General features: G+C 49.1%; 1 protein-coding gene across 3 annotated transcripts in view; it reads left to right on the top strand.

Annotated features, from left to right (window-relative positions):
• Window positions 1-18,552, top strand: part of LOC119976738 — a 489,950-nt gene that overhangs the window by 273,558 nt on the left and 197,840 nt on the right. The window lies entirely within an intron of this gene.

Raw genomic sequence — 18,552 nt, 5'->3', positions numbered from 1 at the left:
ATCCTCAGCTCACATTAGTTCCTTGTAGACGTCTGAGACTCTACCCTCTCCCACCTCTCCCCTAGAAACTACCCTTTCCTGCTTCCCCTTCGGCGGGAGACGTGGGAAAGACGGCACCAGTCTGCGTACAAAATTCCGCACCCGCAAGTATCTAAAGTCGTTCCCTCTCGCCAGCCCAAACGTCAACTCCAGCGCCCTCATGCTCGGAAAGCTCCCTTCCAGGAACAGATTCCCCCATCCTCACAATCCCTGTCATCCTCCACAGTCGATATCCCCCGTCCATGTTCCCTGGGGCAAATAGGTGGTTGCCGCAGATTGGGGTCCACACCGATGCTCTTACCTCCCCTACATGCCTCCTCCACTGGCCCTTGATCCGAAGAGCTGCCACCACTATTGGGCAGAGGCGCCATGACCAGGGCTGTAGGCTAGTGCCCCTGCATGAAGCAGCCTCCATCCGCTCCCAAACAGACCCCACACCCACCATCCATTTCCTTATCATCACTATGTTGGCCGCCCAGTAATAGTTGCTGAAGTTCGGCAATGCCAGCCCCCCTTCTTCTCTGTTCCTTTCAAGCATCACCTTCTTCACCCGCGGGGACTTCCCTGCCCATACAAATCCCAGAATAATTTTATTCAGCCTCTTAAAGAAGGACCGCGGGATAAAGATGGGGAGACACTGAAACACAAACAAGAACCGCGGGAGAATCGTCACCTTAACATTCTGCACCTCCCCGCCAATGACAGCGGGAGCGCATCCCACCTCCGGACCTCCTCCCTCACTCATTCCACCAGTCGGGACAGGTTGACCTTACGCAACCTGCCCCAGTTTCGTGCCACCTGGATCCCCAAGTATCGAAAGCTTTCTCCTACCAGCCTGAACAGCAACCCCTTCAGCCTACTCTCCTGCCCCCTCGCCTGAATTACGAACATCTCGCTCTCAGCCATATTCAATTTATATCCTGAGAACTGGCCAAATTCCATCAGGATTTCCATAATACTGTCCATCCCCACCATTGGGTCCAATATATATAACAGCAGATCGTCTGCGTACAACGATACTCTATGTTCCATTCCCCCTCCTGGACCAGCCCTTTCCAGCCCCTAGGAGCTCTCAGTGCAATTGCCAGTGGCTCTATGGCCAGCGCAAACAGCAGTGGGGAGAGAGGGCAGCCCTGTCTTGTTCCACGGTGCAGACTAAAGTAGTCCAATGTCGTCCTGTTTGTCCTTACACTCGCCTCCGGGGCCTGATATAATAGCCTAACCCAGTCGATTAACCCCGCCCCGAACCCAAACCGTACGGGTACTTCCCACAGATACTCCACAATTACATCCGGTACACAGTCCTCAATTCTGGTCGCCATGATCTTGGCCAGTAACTTGGCATCTATGTTGATCAAAGAGATCAGCCTGTATGACCCACAAGCCTCCGGGTCCTTATCCCGTTTCAGAATGAGCGAGATGGGGGCCTGCGACATCGTCCCGTGTAAACTCCCTCTGTCTCTTGCCTCGTTAAAGACCCTGACCAGCACCGGCCCCACTATCCCTGCAAATTTTTTGTCAAACTCCACCGGATACCCATCCGGCCCAGGGGCTTTACCTCACTGCATGACCTTCAGGCCCCCCCCCCCCACTACCTCTTCGATCCTGACCAGGGCCCCCAGTCCGTCCACCAACCCCTCCCCACTCTTGGGAAGGTCAGTCCGTCCAAAAAATCGCCTCATTCCCCCCCGGTCCCCCGGGGGGGGGGGATCCGAAGTGTACATCTTCCTATAAAAGTCCCTAAAGACCTTGTTCAGCCCTGCCGGGTCACCCATGAGATTACCCTCCCCATCCACGACTCTCCCTATTTCTCTAGCTGCTTCCCTCTTCCTTAGTTGTTGCGCAAGCATTCTATTGGCCTTCTCCCCATGCTCATAAATCGTGCCTTTTACCTTTCTAAGCTGCTCTACAGCCTTGCCTGTAGCCAGCACCCCAAATTCGGCCTGCACCTCTGTCGTTTCCTGAGTAACTCTGGCCTTGGGGATTCCACCTAATTCCTGTCCGTCTGTAGAATTTCCTTAATCAGTCGGTCCATCTCTGCCCTGTCCGTCCTGTCCCCGTATGCCCGGATTGAAATCAGCTCCCCTCTCACCACTGCCTTCAGCGCCTCCCAGAGCACCGCTGCCGAGACTTCTCCAGTATCGTTCACCTGCAGGTAATTCTGCATGCATTTCCTCAGCCTCTCACACACCGCCTCGTCTGTGAGTAATCCAACTTCCAGCCTCCATGTTGGGTGCTGAAAGCTGTCCTTACAAAACTGCAGGTCTACCCAGTATGGAGCATGGTCCGATATGGCAATTGCCAAATATTCTGCCCCCACCATTCCGGCCAATAGGTCCCTACTCACAACAAAGTATTCAATTCGGGAATACACCTTGTGGACGTGGGAGTAGTACGAGAACTCCCTCGGCGTCGGCCGGCTGAATCTTCAGGGATCTGCTCCCCCCATTTGCTCCATGAACCCTCTCAGTTCCTTTTCCATCGCTGGCAACCTGCTCGTTCTTGAACATGACTGGTCCAGGCTCGGGTCCAGAACTGTATTAAAGTCCCCGCCCATGATCAGCTTACGTGAGTCCAAGTCGGGGATCTTCCCTAGCATCCTCCTAATAAAGTCCACATTTCTCCAATTAGGGGCATACATACTGACCAGGACTACTCTCACCCCTTCGAGCTTACCCCTCACCATAACGAACCTGCCACCCCCATCCACGACTGTGTCCTCCGCTTCAAATTGTACCCTTTTATTAATCAGGATCGCAACCCTCCTCGTCTTAGAATCAAGCCCCGAATGAAAGACCTGACTGACCCAGCCCTTCCGTAACCTAACCTGGTCTGCCACTTTCAGGTACGTCTTCTGCAGCATGACTATGTCCGCCTTCAGAACCCGCAGATGTGCAAACACACGTGCCCTCTTCACTGGCCCGTTTAACCCTCTAACATTCCAGATGATCAGCCTGGTTGAGGGGCACTTCGCTCCCCCGCTTTGCCGATCAGCCATCCCCTTTCCTTGGCCAGCCCCCCAGCCATGTGTCGCGCTTCATCTGGCCCACTTCCTGACCGGCTCCACCCATGACCTCCTCACTCTTGCCATGCCCAGTTTCCATCCCCGTCAGCAGAATGACACCCCCCCCCCCCGCCCCCCCAGAAACACCATCCTATCACCTATCTAATCTAACTATATGCACACCCCCTCCTCTGCTTCCATTGACTAGCCCCACTCAGCTAGCCTGGGCCTCCCAGCCTCGGCGCCAGCACGTCTTCCACCCATTGTTCCTGGTCACCCCTCCCCCGACCCATCCATACCACTTTGCCAGATCAGCTCTACTTAAGCAAACACTCTATACAAGTCATAAACAACACCCACAATAGCACAATTCAAGTTAAACAAGACAAAAAAAAAAGAAAGAGATAAGAAATAACAGGCACTCTTCTGTCCTAGCCATACAGACACAGAAAAGATTGCAGAAAGTTCCCCTGAAGCATCCCTCTTAACCCAACCCTTTTAACTGTTTCCTTTATTATTTTCCCCTCAGCCAAGCTCCAACTAATCAGAGAGCCCAAAAAAGAAAACATTCAGGTAAACCACGCAAAAATCATGCAAAGGAACGACAAAAACGGACCCAAACATACAGGCAATTTTCAAAACGGGAGAGACACCACATATACTTAAAAGATCTAACATGAGTCCAAATGCCCTCAGCTCAGTGCCAGCCCTTGCTTCTTAACGAAGTTCATTGCCTCTTCGGTTTCCTCGAAATGGTGGTGTTGACCCTCGTACGTAACCCACAGTCGCGCCGGAAAAAGCAGCCTGAATTTCACCTTGTTTTTATACAGCATCTCCTTCACCTGCCTGTAGCTTCCCCTCCTCCTGGCCACCTCAGCACTCACATCTTGGTAAACACGCAGGGTGGTATTGTCCCAAGTACACCTTTGTGTGCTCTTTACCCATTGCAGCACCCGTTACTTGTCCAGGTACCTGTGAAAGTGTACCACCGTCGCTCGTGGGGGTCCCCCTTGTGGCGGTTGCCTCACCTGTACTCGGTGTGCCCTGTCCACCACCGGTGGACGCGGAATCACCTCGTTCCCCAGCAACTTCTGAAACATACCCTCCACATACACAGCAGCGTCCAGCCCCTCTGCCCCCTCCGGGAAGCCCACAATCCTCACGTTCTGCCAACGAGATCTGTTGTCCAGGTCCTCCAACCTTTCCAGAAGCACTTTTTGCTGGTCCCTCAACCTCCGAATCTCCACATCCGCCACCGTTTGAAAGTCAGCCTGCTCCTCCACTGACCTTTCCAACTGCTGGAGCTTCTCAGCCTGATCATCTAGCCTTTTTCCCCATCCGATCAATCGACTTCTGTAGCAGTTCCAAGTTGTCACGCTTCAGAGCCAAAAAGCCCTCCTGCATAGTCTGCTCCATTGTGGGCTGGGCTGTCGGCACCTTGCTCTGAACACCAGCCATGCTGGTCCCTCTCACAGCCTCCACTGTGCCCTTACTCGAAGGGGATTAAGACACTAAAAGGTTTCTTTCTGAGGGGTCAGTTTGCAGGATTGAAGGAGCTGGCAGAGAAGTATGGGCTGGAGCAGGGGGAAATGTTTAGATACATGCAGTAGCTACGGAGCTATTTTGGAAGAGGAGAAGGCACCACTAGAAGGGATCAAAGCAAAGAGGGAGGAAGAGTTGGGAGAGGATATAGAGGAGGTGTTCTGGTGTGAGGTGCTCCGGAGAGTGAATGCCTCCACCTCGTGTGGAAGGTTGAGGCTGATGCAGCAGAAAATGGTATACAGAGCACACCTCACGAGGGCGAGGATGAGTCAATTCTTTGAAGGAGTAGAAGATGTGTGTGAACGTTGCCCGGGGGGGTTGGGGGGGGGGGGGGGGTGCTAATCATGTTCATATGTTTTGGTCCTGTCCAAAGCTAGAGGATTACTGGAAGGAGGTTTTTAGGCCAATTTCTACAGTGGTGCACGTGAAACTGGACCTGGACACACTGGAGGCCATATTTGGGGTGTCGGACCAGCCAGGGTTGGAAACGCGTGCGGCGGCAGATGTTGTAGCCTTCGCCTCGTTGATCGCCCGAAGGCGGATCTTGATAGGTTGAGGAGCAACCTCCCCACCCTGTGCCCTGGCGTGGCGGGGGGACCTGTTGGAATTCTTGACTCTTGAGAAGGTTAAGTTTGAACTGAGGGGAAGGATGGAGGGGTTCTACAATTCATGGGCATTATTCATTATGCACTTTCAAGAACTGGATAACATCGAACATTAGTTGGGCCGTGTGGGTGGGAGGGTTGGGGGGAGGGGGGCGTATGTGTGTTAATGGCGACTATGGGTGAGCCCTAATTCCTTTTTGTCAGTTGTTTGTGTTAACATGCAGGCTAATGTTTGGGGTTTGGTGGGAGGATGGGATTGTTGCTATTGATATGGGGATTGACGTATTTGTTACTGATTACTGTTTATTGTTGGTGGGTGTAAATTTGGGAGAAAATGTGAAAAAGGAGGAGAATAAAAATAATTTTTTTTAAAATGACGAGGCATTCAAATTGTGATTTACTTACAATTTGTAATTGACTAAAGATTCTTGACTTTCAGTATGATGTGTTTCCAGCGAATGAAGAAAGGAACAAGAAGTAGCCAGAACCCTCCTGTAACACTAATAGTAACTGACAAAAACAATATCACTTCTGTCACACACAAAATCAAGCCTACTCCATTTGCTACCACCACAGGGACACCCATGTTCCCTGCTGATGAAGTTATGAAATACAAAATGTAATTTGACACTGGTTCTTTTTCTGGTGCTGTTACCCCTGCCTCTGACTTGGAATTTGATATGGTTCCACGTTAGGTCTTAACATTCAAGTACATTTACTGTGGCCAAACTAGTTCAGTGGAATAGTTTAACTCAGCTTCCTATACATTCCTTAATTACCTGCAGTTTTATTTTGCAGATTATCTGGGTGTTGTTTCAAACAATTAAATCTAGCAACACTACTCAAATATCACAGTCATTCTTCAAAACTTACAAACAACATCTTAAAACTTTCTACAATTTAAATATCATACAAGATCTTTGGTATCAGTGCCTTGACAAGTACAGTTATGCTGGATTTTCCAGGAAAATATATCTGTTTTCAGCTGGTTATAAAGCATAAAATCCAATTTACCTTCAAAGAATGTCCAAAGAATGGTGACCAACATTGTCAGTTGGCAAGCTGGTCCATTGTTATTGTTGTCCACCATGCCGCATATGTGCCGGTGGGAATAGCTGACATTCCTCTACCCTTCCCATCTTTAACTTCTAACTTGACCTCTGAGAGATAAGCAGCAGGTGACTACCTGGGCCCTGCATTGAGGAGTTTGTTTGGATGTTGTGACTGAAGCATGCAGGAACTTTGCCTTCACAGTAATTTCCTGTTGGGTTTTGCTTTGTAATTCCTTGCAAAGTTTCTCCTGATTCTTTTTGTGCACACTTGAGAAAATGCATTTTTGAACTGGGCAAATAGGTTTAGGGCATAGGAACATAGGACTAAGGAGTAGGCGGGTGGAATTTCCCAGTTGGAAACCATCGATTCATATGGAGGAGGATATGACAGGGAATAAGTCTGGGATTCTGGAGTGAGATATCACCAAAGACATCTGTTTCCGACATGTCAGTACTCACTCTCTACAGTATCTTAACCTAGAAAGTCTTACTTAGGTTTTTCTGACCATTAATAACTAAGAACTCTGTACGTCCCCCTGGAAACTATAGCAAAGTTATACCAGCTGCTGGATGAATACATAAGGCCTGATTTTAACTCAAATCCCATTCACTTACACAGGATTAAAAATCAGGCCTGGGGTCTGAAACCACCCAAACAGTAATTAAGTCTTCAGTCCTGGAAAAAGCAGTATCCTTTTAATTGCATTTCCAGAGGGTCATTCCACATTTCCGCAGTTAAACTTTGTTAGTCAGGCAGTGGTGCAACATTTTTTTTCAGATCTTAGCTTCATAATAGAAATGGAAAAATAAAGAGATTGAGCAGTCCCATTCTATAGATAGGCAGAGGGATGATGGATGAGAGGGACTTGGTGCAGGATAGGATATGGACGCCAGGGGATATGATCAGTTGAGGTTTATGGAGTGTGGGGAAAGAGAGACTAGCCAGGGTGGCATTGAAATTGTTACATCTGGAGATGGTGTTTAAAGGTTTTGGCAACAGGTGGGATGAATCACGGGTTGGAACAGGTGATGCTATCGAGGGGGAATTAGGCAGATATTGTGAGGCAGAGGATGTGGAAGCTCTGCTCCGGATCAGTTAAAATGCACAGAAAAAATAATCCATTGCATGCAGGCAGTGGCGTGCAGAGGTCTGGTGATGCCCGGGGCAAATCTTGATTGTATGCCCCAAAGACTCAAGTATAAGGCCTAATATACTGAGAAATATTATGAGAAAGGAAAACATTTTGAATATATAAACACAGATGAAATATGAAATAAATGCTTTATTCGATTTTAATATAAATCAATCAAATTTATTAAGTTATTTTCCCCAAATGATACCTCCTGTCACAAAACACCTGAACTACTTCACTTTTTACATCAGCTGTGAGAAATTCTTTTTCAATGCTTATTAAAGCCAGGTTGGTCAGTCGCTCCTGTGACATAGAAGACCTCAGATATGTTTTTATTAATTTCAGTTTTGAAAATGACCTTTCACAGCTTGCGACTGAAAATGCGATTGTAAGCTGTAATCTATATGAAACACACAGCGTCGGAAAGACATCCCTCCCATACTGCAGTAAAGACTCCAGAGCATCTTTAGGATCAGGGGGAACTCTATTCCCTCCAGCTCGAAGGAGCATCACAAAATCAATAATTTTGTCATATGAAAATGAAAATGAAATAACTGAATTGCAACCACATCATTGTCATAATAATTTGCAAAGTCTGAACATTCCTTTTTTAATTTCTCTCTTTCTTGTTCATCTTCAATCACTACTGAATTCAAGTTCAGAAGAAAAGAAAATCGGTCACTGAGTCTTTGAAGACGGACACTGCGGTCTTCAATTTCAGTTTTGAATCTGTTCACAATCTCTACCATTACTCTATTCATTTCTTCTTGTGCCATCAGTCCACTATCTCTTGCTGACTCTCCAGGCATTATTCTTCTTCTCCTTGTTCGTGCAATTGGTATTCCCCAATTTTCACAATATTCATTGGCTAAATCTATTGCATTGTGGATAATTTCGTCATTCTTCAAATTCAAGATATGAAAAAGTCCTCTCAGATCACAAGAAGCTTCATGGAACCCCATTTTCGGATCCTGCAAACGTTTTGAGACTTTCTCCACTGATGATAAAACTGAGTACCAAAAATGTAATAAAGCTATAAACGGGAACTGTTGAATAGAGTTCAGTAGCGATCCTGCATCAGATTTAGTTTCCCTTGGAAATTCTCCTTCCAGCAGGTGTTGAAGGCTTGCAATAATGTTGTCACACTCTTCGTGGATTACTTGCACAGCATCATGGCTGGAACTCCATCTTGTGTCACACTGTCTTTTCACAGTCCGAGTGACAAATGATTTTAACACTTCCCAACGAGAAGTAGATGAAGAAAAAAAAGTAAAGAGTTTTTCTAGAATGCCAAAAAATGTAACAACAACAGGTTGCACCTCACTTGCATGGACACAGGACAAATTGAGGCTGTGGTTCTCGCAGTTCACAAACACAGCTTTTGGGTTAACTTCAAGAATTTTTTGTTGAACACCTCCTCTCACTCCAGCCATAACTGCTGCGTTATCATATGCTTGACCACGACAGTCATTTATGGAAATTTTGTCTTCTTCCAATTTTTCCTGAATTTTATTTACCAGGCTGACTGCATCTTTCTTGTTGACTTGAAAAAAATCCCAGAAATGTCTCCTTTATTTCTACTTTACTGTTTTCATCAATATGAACGTAACGCAGAATTTCAGAAACCTGATCTTCATGGGCAATATCTGGAGTTGAATCCAGCATTATGCTAAAATATTTTGCGTCCTTAATTTCGGAAATTATATTTTTCTTGACAGTTTCACCAAGAAGATTGATTATTTCGTTTTGAATTCTGTTGGACAAGTAGGTGGCACTTTTTGGTTTCTCTTTCCCTCTCTGCAAGTATTTTGCTAAGATGTCATCATATTTGGCCAAAAGTCTGATTGTTGCTAGAAAGTTTCCTCTATTTTCACTGACTGTCTCCCCTGGCTCTGATAACCCAGATATTCCTTCTCCTCGATGTCCACGATAGGCCAGATTCTGTTTTGCCAGAAAGGATATAACCTCGACAATCCGTTCAGTTATAGCTTTCCATCTTTTCTTTTCAGCAGACATTTGCTGTTGAAGTTCAGCATCTATCGTAGTTGAATGATGGAGTCAAACTACGAGGTTCAGGTATTCCCTCATGTGAGCTCTATGAGAAGGGCTTTTCTCATGGTCAGGTATTCTTGGATTTAATTTTCTCCAAGTGGAGAAACCGTCTTCCTTTCCAAAGTTTGACACAGACGACAAATGCTCCTTTGAAAACAAAAAGCAAACAAAACAGTAGCATGCTTTCCGATATGGAGAGTATAACAACCATTTTCTCTCCACAATTTCTCCGTTTGTGGAAACTTTATCAAACCACTGTTTGGAAAATGATCTCCCATCCTTCTCAGCAAATGGACCACTTTTATTCTGATATCTTTCAGGGCCATGTTGTAATATTGTCATCTTCAAATGATCTGGAATCGGTTTCTTCAAACAGCCAAAATCGCTTCTTTGCAAAAATATGCTAAAATCTTCTTTATTTTCTTCACATGGATCACCATCCTGACAACGAGACTGAGGAGAGAGTATTATGTTCTGACCGAGCTGAATCCGTATCAGAAAAATCCTTCTCTGCACCCACATCATCTTTTACTTCTCCAGGTTCTCCTACTTCTTCTTTACTTCTTTTTATCCATGCATCTAATGCCCCTCTTTGATGGGACTCTTCTTTGACTCTGGCCCTCTTTTTTTCCCTGTTCTGTGCTCCACTCGGTTGTACACGAAATACTCGTAACATTTCATTTTCTATCTCAAAAACCATAAGACGCATGAGAAAATGGGAAGAAAATGGTAAACAATCGGTCAGTTGCAGACAGATAAACCATATTTCATTTCTTTCTTCCTTCGTATCAAATTATTTCACACTGATTCTCCACTGATAATTTTGTGCAATTTATATCATAGACTTGCAAATTAGTGGTATCTGTATTCGAATATTAGCATGTTAAGGAATAAATGTCTCCTATTCCGAGATTAAATGACATAGCAGTCCTCTGATCATCCAGGCTTCACTCTTACTACATCCCATGTAAATATTTCATTAAATATCACCAATAAAACCTATAAAAAACGTAGTTGCACCCGTTCTAGAGCTATTCACTGACCTGAGTAGGTAAAAGAACTAATCTAGATGCACAAAAAGCTGAAGAAAAGTCGAGTTATGACTCGAGGAAACGCAGGAACGAACAGCCACGTCTGCTTGTTGCTTTTGATGGTTGCACCACGTACATCATGCGCATGCATGTGGGGGGATGGGGAGAAGCACCATTTTCTCTAGACAGAAAGGATACACCATGTTAAAGGAATAAAGGGCTAACAACTGCCTCTGCAGTGTTGTGAGCCTCCAAAAATTGATTTATCACCGCTGAAATTTTAAAATTACTCTCTTATTTCCTTCTCTGGGGCAGCACGGTGGCCTAGTGGTTAGCACAACCGCCTCATGGAACTGAGGTCCCAGGTTCGATCCCGGCTCTGGGTCACTGTCCGTGCGGAGTTTGCACATTCCCCCCGTGTCTGCATGGGTTTCGCCCCCACAACCCAAAAAATGTGCAGAGTAGGTGGATTGGCCACGCTAAATTGCCCCTTAATTGAAAAAAATAATTGGGTAATCTAAATTTAAAAAAAAAAAAAATTATTTCGTTCTCTGATTGGATGCCCCCATCCAATGGATGCCCGGGGCCAATGCACCGTCGCCCCCCCCCCCCCCCCCCCCTTCTGCACGCCACTGCATGCAGGTATAGCCCCCTCTAACACCTATCCTTCCAAACTCATGCCCTCTCATAGGAGACAAACTTTGCGCACGATACTACACCCCTCCTCCCCCACCTCGTTCCGTCCGGCACACTTCCCGCTACTCCCGGAACAACGGGAGAGCCTCTAAACTGAGTTTGCAGCAGGTGCCGAATGGAGCATGATGCCCACGGCCCCCAACACAATCTGGTTCATGTGCTCGCTAGACACGAAGCAGATGAGCATATTTAAATGAGCCTTTAAATATGCTCAGCCCATTCGAAGCCCAAGTCACCGGGCTTTCGGGATTTGCCGCTCCCATAGATGGAATGGAAACCAGTCACGGTGGCCATGCCAGGGGTTCGAAGGCTATTAGAGCCTCCAGGTGCACTTCTGGCACCACCAACCTGGTATTGGCACTGCCAGGGTGCCGGGGCAGTGCTAAGGGACAGGGCCTGAAGGAGCTCATTGCCATGAAAGGGGGGCCTGAAAGGGATGAGCATTGGGGGGCGGGGGGGTGGCACTCTTTTCCTTCCGTGTTCACCATAGTCTTCATGATGGCGGACGCGGAAGCGACCTCGTCCCCTGCGCATGCACGGGGATGATGTCAGCAGCCACTGACACTCCGGCACATGCGCGGACTTCCGCCGGCTGGCAAAGTCCCTTCGGCCCTGGCTGGCGTGGCGCCAAAGGTCTTTCCTGTCGGCCGGCGGGGCGCCAACCACTCCGGCGTGGGCCTCGCCCCTCAAGGTTAGGGCTTGGCCCCTTTGGGCACCTTTGGGGCGGCCTGACGCCGGAGTGGTTCATGCCACTCCATCCCGCCGGGACCCCCCGCCCCATCGGGTAGGGGAGAATCCCGGCCTTGGACACATGCAACATTGGAAGTGAGGTCAGGAGAAATATTGTCAACTTCCAAGTCTTGCAACAACATTTCTGTCCCCATCCACTATTGAAAGTTGAAAGATTCCATTTTCACTGTTGTGCACAGGAGGAAGAGGAAACCATTTTACAATTTGTTGCATCATTGAGAAAGCTAGCCAAGTACTGTGAATTTGAAGACTTTGGATGATACACTTTTCAACTTATTAGTTTGTTGCCTTAGGAATGAAGCCATCCAAAGGAAATTGTTAACTGAAGGGGCTTAACCCTAAAATTTGCTATAGAAATTGCAACTTCCATAGACCTTGCTGCGAGAGAAGCTTCACTGATCGATGTTTGTGTTAAAATCCATAAGATGGAGTCTGTGAGAAGCAGGTCCACCAAGAACCTACCATGTCATTGCTGCAATCAGGTTGGATGGAGATTGTAGGAGCAAGGAGAACAAATGCAAAAATTGTGTTGCAGTTGGTTGCATTGTCAAGGCATGTTCGTCATGCCAAGCATCATTCGCACAAAAGAAGTCTATCAATAAAAATACTGCAACGTCTAGAGGGCGAGTTTACCAGTTAATTCTTTTTTAAAAAAAAATTTTTTTATTGAGATTTCCGTCCCTCCCTCCTTCCCTCCCATTTTCCTACCGTTCTGTCAGGAAGTCCAGGAAAGGCTGCCACCGCCTAAAGAACCCCTGTACTGATCCCCTCAGGGTACATTTCACCTTCTCCAATTTAATGAACCCTGCCATGTCATTGATCCAGGCCTCCACGCTTGGGGGTCTCGCATCCTTCCATTAAAGCAAGATCCTCCGCCGGGCTACTAGGGACGCAAAGGCCAGAACACCAGCCTCTTTCGCCTCCTCCACTCCCGGCTCCACTGCAACCCCAAAAATTGCGAGTCCCCAGCCTGGCTTGACCCTGGATCCTACCACCCTTGACACTGTCCTTGTTACCCCCTTCCAAAACTCCCCCAGCGCTGGGCATGCCCAGAACATATGGCCGTGGTTCACTGGGCTCCCGAGCACCTAGCACACCTGTCTTCGCCCCCCAAAAAACCTACTAATCCTCGTCCCGGTCATGTGGGCCCTATGCAGCACCTTGAACTGTATGAGGCTAAGTCTCGCACAGGAAGAGGAGGAATTCACTCTTTCCAGGGCATCCACCCACGTCCCCTCCTCAATCTTCCCATTTACCCTTCAGCTCCTCCACCGAGGCCTCATCCACCTCCTGCATGACGTGGTACACATCCGAAATCCTCCCCCCTCCAACCCATACCCCCGAGAGCACCCTGTCCCGTACCCCACATGGGGGCAGCAGAGGGAACCCCTCCACCTGCCGCCTGGCATACGCCCTAACTTGCATGTACCTAAACATGTTCCCCGGGTGAGCCCAAACTTCCCCTCTAACTCACCCAGGCTCGCAAACCTCCCATCCACAAACAGGTCACTCAACCTCCTAATACCTGCCCAGTGCCAGCCAAGAAACCCACCATTGATGCTCCCTGGTACAAACCGGTGGTTACCCCGTATCGGCGACTCCATCGAGCCCCTCACCTCCCCCCTATGCCGTCTCCATTGCCCCCAAATTTTGAGGGTAGCCGCCACCACCGGGCTCGTGGTATACCTCGTTGGAGCGAGCGGCAACGGCGCCTTTACCAGCGCCTCCAAGCTCGTGTCCACGCAGGACACCATCTCCATCCTCTTCCATGCTGCTCCTTCCCCGTCCATTACCCACTTACACACCATCGCTGCGTTGGCAGCCCAGTAGTACCCACAGAGGTTGGGCAACGCTAGCCCCCCCCCCCCCCCCCCCCCCCCATCTCTGCCCCGCTCCAAAAACACCCTTCTCACCCTCGGAGTCCCATGCACCCATACAAATCCCGTAATACTCCTGTTGACCCTCCTAAAAAAGGCCTTTGGGATAAGGATGGGGAGGCACTGGAACAGAAACAAAAACCTTGGGAGCACATTCATCTTGACGGACTGCACCCTACCCGCCAGCGACAGCGGCAACATGTCCCATCTTTTAAACTCCTCCTCCATTTGCTCCACCAGCCTAGTGAGGTTAAGCTTGTGAAGGCCCCCCCCCCCAGCTCCTAGCCACCTGGACTCCCAGGTACCGAAAGCTCCTCCCCGCCCTTTTCAGCGGGAGCCTATCAATCCCCGCCTCTTGATCCCCCGGGTGCACGACGAACAGCTCACTCTTACCCAGGTTGAGCTTGTACCCAGAAAAGCCCCCAAATTCCCTAAGGATCTGCATCACCTCTGGCATTCCCCCCACTGGGTCCGCCACATAAAGCAACAAGTCATCTGCATATAATGACGCTCGGTACTCCTCCCCACCCCGCACCAGACCCCTCCACTTCCTCTACTCCCTCAACGCCATGGCCAGGGGCTCATTTGCCAACGCAAAGAGCAAAGGGGACAGGGGACACCCCTGCCCCGTCCCCCGGTACAACCGAAAGTACTCCGATCTCCTCCTATTCGTGGCTACACTCGCCATCGGGGCCTCATATAACAGCCTCACCCACCTGACAAACCCCTCCCCGAACCCAAACCTTTCCAGTACCTCCCACAGGTACCCCCACTCAACCCTTTCAAAGGCCTTCTCCATGTCTAATGCTACCACTATCTCCGCCACCCATTCTACCGCCGACATCATTATAAACATTCAGAAGCCTACGTACATTGGTGTTCAACTTACCAGTTAATTCATCCAATTTAGAATTCACTGAGTGCCATGTCAAGTCAGCTTCAGGAATTTAAGTTTGGCGTTCTAGCAGTGTAAGGAGGACAGCAACAATTTTGTGTCTGTCCAAAATTAAATGGGAACATTATTGAGATGGAAGTGGACACAGGTACTGCTGCATCACTTATCCCTACATCAGTGTACCTCAGAAATTGAATATCTGCCATTGCAATCATCTGATCTGATAAGGACATACATTGAGAAGGTTGTGCCGCTGAAGGTCTTCATCAGGGTGACTGTGGAAGTTTAACAAGCAGAAAATAGAGTTGCCTCTTCATATTTTCAAGGAAACTCTCCAGCATTGTTTGGGAGATCTTGGTTAGGAAAATTAAACTAAACTGAGCCATCAGAAACCAACTTGGTAATTCTACAATCTATCTTGAATCACTTCTGGGAAAGTATACAAAGGTATTCGAAGAAACTGTTGGATCCATGACAAGGGTCAAAGTGAAACTCAAGATAAAAGCATGCCTAAGTTTTTGGAAAGTGTGTACCATACCCTATGCTATTCAACCTAAAGTGGAAGCAGAACGCGAGAGGTTACTGAAGACAGGAGTCATTGAGCCTGTAACCACCAGCGATTGGGAAACCCCAATCATCCCAGTCTTATAGGAGGATGGCTCAGTAGGAATATGTGGGGAGTTCAAAACGACCATTAACCCCATATTATGTGCTGATCAGTACCCTCTACCACTTATCTAAGATCTTTTTGCAGGCCTCTCAGGCGGCCAAAAATTTAGCAACATTGATCTCTCCCAAGCCTATCTGCAAATGAACATAGCTATTGAGTCTCAACCGTTACCACAGTAATACACAAGGGTCTGTTTTGGTATTGGAGGCTTCCATTCGGGATAATGTCAACATTTGCTCTGTTCCAACAATCTATGGATCAGATCTTGAGTGGGCTATTGGGTTGCAATGCCACCTGGACAACATGTTGATTACAGGTTCGAACAAGGCTTGTATACAGGTTCGAACAAGCCTCGTAAAGAACTTAGAAGCTACTCTTGCAAGGCTGCAACTACATAATCGCAGGGTTAAGAAAGAGAAGTGAGAATTTTAAATCTTCTATTCACTACCTTGGACACATCATCAACCAAGATGGTACTCACAAAAAACCTAAGAAGATGTCAGAGATCCTGGATGCTCCACGACCGCAGAAAGCGGTAAAGTTGTTTCTTACTAATTACATATGTGTCCATAACATAACAATGTTAGTTATGGCGTAATGTGTTGGATCTATGTTGATATATTTGATTAAGTAAAAATGCCGGGGGCATGAAAGGAATAACGAAGAAGGTGTCTAATGTATCAGAGTATCACCATTGACTGGTGTAATGTCACATGTTATGCAATGGCATCATCAGAGCGTTTCACAGGATTTTGTGGAGTTCACAATTGTACCCAGTTTGAGTAGCAACTTGTAAATAAGCCCTTTGCACTGTATTGTACAAACTCGACATGTGCCATCTCTGATTTCTTCACTTTGTAGCTACAACAAAGAATATAACAGGGTGCATGGAGGGCAGGGATATAAAGGGACTGAATGGGGGGTGGGGGTGAAATTAAGGGGGTGAATGGCAGGGTGACTGAAAGGAGGGGCAGACCTTAAAGGGGGGTCTGTGGCGACCCCATAGTGGGGTATCGTTCATTGGAAGGGGGGCCAGTGCCCCAATGCTTGGGGGAATTGGGCTACACTCATACCTGTGTGGTGTTGGGGCTGACCCTTCCGGGGTCCCGGGTTGTGGATGTATGTGGGGGGTCGCGATGCCAATGGGTTGGGTGGAGAACCTTCAACTTAACTTTTAGATCCGTTCACCTTTTAAAAAGGGCTCACTGATCTCTGAGGAGCCGGTCTTGCTGGGGTCTTTAGTCCCCACTTCAGATAAGATTCTGAGGGGTGAATTCTCCGCCAGCGGGATTCTCCATTCCACTGGCAGTGCAGTCCTGCCAGTGGGTCTACTGGTGGCATGAGGTGGCCACAATGGGAAATCCCATTGGCCGGCTGCGAGAATGGAGAATCCTGCTGCCGACGCCGGCGTGCCACCGAGGAACACATGGCTGGAGAGGCGGAGAATTCACCTCTAAGTATGGGAGGATTCAGTGAAAATCTCTGCAAGTTCGAAAAAAATGACTCAGGCCGGGATTCTCCATCTGTTCATGGCAGCGGGATTGTCCGGCCCCACTACAGTGAATAAGAGATTTGGCTGAGTGCCAAATTCTCCATCCTCGCTAGCAGCGGTAGTGGGGCGGACTCGCAATGGAAAAGCCCGGCCTAAATGGTGGTGGATTGCGATGAGAATTGTGCAGGAACAGCCGGCACTTAGTCATTTTTTGTGAGAATCACCCCTCTTGGGCTGGATTCTCCCCTACCCGGCGTGACGGAGGGTGCCGGCGTAGGGGAGTGGCGCCAACCACTCAGGGGTCGCGCCTCCCCAAAGGTGGGGAATTCTCCCCACCTTTGGGGGCCAGCCCCGCGCCGGAGCAGTTTGCACCGGTAGACTGGCGCAAACACCCGGCGCCGTCTGTAGCGGGGCTGGCCGAAAGGTTTTCGGCGGTCGGCGCATGCGCCGGCAGTGACGTCAGCGGCAGCTGGCCGCTGACGTCACTGCCGGCGCATGCGCGATGCGGGGTTCTCCTCCGCGTCCGCCATGGAGGAGGCCGTGGCGGCGCGGAAGGAGAAAGAGTGCCCCCACGGCACTGCCCCGCAGAGTGAGCGGGGGGCCCCGATCGCGGGCCAGGCCTCCGTGGGGGCACCCCACCGGGTCCGTTCGCCCCCCGCCCCCCCAGGACCCCGGGGGCCCGCTCGCGCCGCTGAGCACGCCGCCACCAAGGTGGTTTAAACCTCGGCGGCGGGAGAAGGCCTCCCAGCGGCGGGACTTCGGCCCATCCGGGTCGGAGATTTAAGGTAAGTTTTTTAAAAAATGAAATCCCGCTGGCGCCAGCTGTTTTCACAGGCTGCCGGCGGGATTTGCACAACGCCGGTTTATGACCGGCGGGAGAATTGAAAAACCTGCGGGAGCGGAAATAACGCCACTTCCCGCCAATTCTCCGACCCTGCGTGGGGTCGGAGAATTTTGCCCCTTGTGTGTGATTTCCTGTTCTCAGTCCCTGAGAAATCATCCCTCTTCCTGATTTCTGTTCGTAACACATCAGTAGATGGAGCAGAAAACCTTTGCAACTTCTCTTCGGAGTGATTCTGCTTCATTGACGAACGTAGATTCTCTGTTGGTTACTGTTGCTCTTTCTTGCTGTTCAATATATGGCTCTTTTATAAGATGTTTTAAATGATATAGCGAGACTCCATGGGCTGGATTCTCTGCACCCCGGCGCCAGGGCGGAGAACCCATTTCCGCGCATGGAATCAGGACCGGTGCTGGTTCCTCGATTCTCCGGGCCCTGAAAAGCGGCGTACTCAGAGAGTATGCCATGTATCCCCCTACCTGCGCCATTGTTGGAGGCCCGCCCCGCCATTCTCCAACCCCAACCCGCCGACGGCGTAGATCTAACATGCTCCTGCCGGTCAAGATACTAGCATGGCGGCTGCGGACTCGACCTGTGGCTGCCATGGTCGGGGGTGGGAAGATCGGAGAGTGTGTGGGGGGGGGGGGGGTGGGGGGGGGAGCCTTATACGGCACCCGGCTAATTTTGGGCGGGTGGTCTGGGTCGGGCGCCCGGCCAATTTGGGGCACTATGTTTAAGGTCTGCCATTGAGCACGGCTGCTGGAGGCATGCATGGCCTTTGACCCGGAAGTGTGGGGGCCCATTTCTGCAGCAAAAGCTGCGAGCTTCCTGACGGTTCAGTGCTAGCCCTGTGCCGGGCTATGACTATATGGC

The sequence above is a fragment of the Scyliorhinus canicula genome, chromosome 13, assembly GCF_902713615.1.
Source record: "Scyliorhinus canicula chromosome 13, sScyCan1.1, whole genome shotgun sequence".
NCBI lineage: Eukaryota > Metazoa > Chordata > Chondrichthyes > Carcharhiniformes > Scyliorhinidae > Scyliorhinus > Scyliorhinus canicula.
Note: the sequence above shows the minus strand (reverse complement) of the source record. Positions and strands in the feature narration are given on the sequence as shown.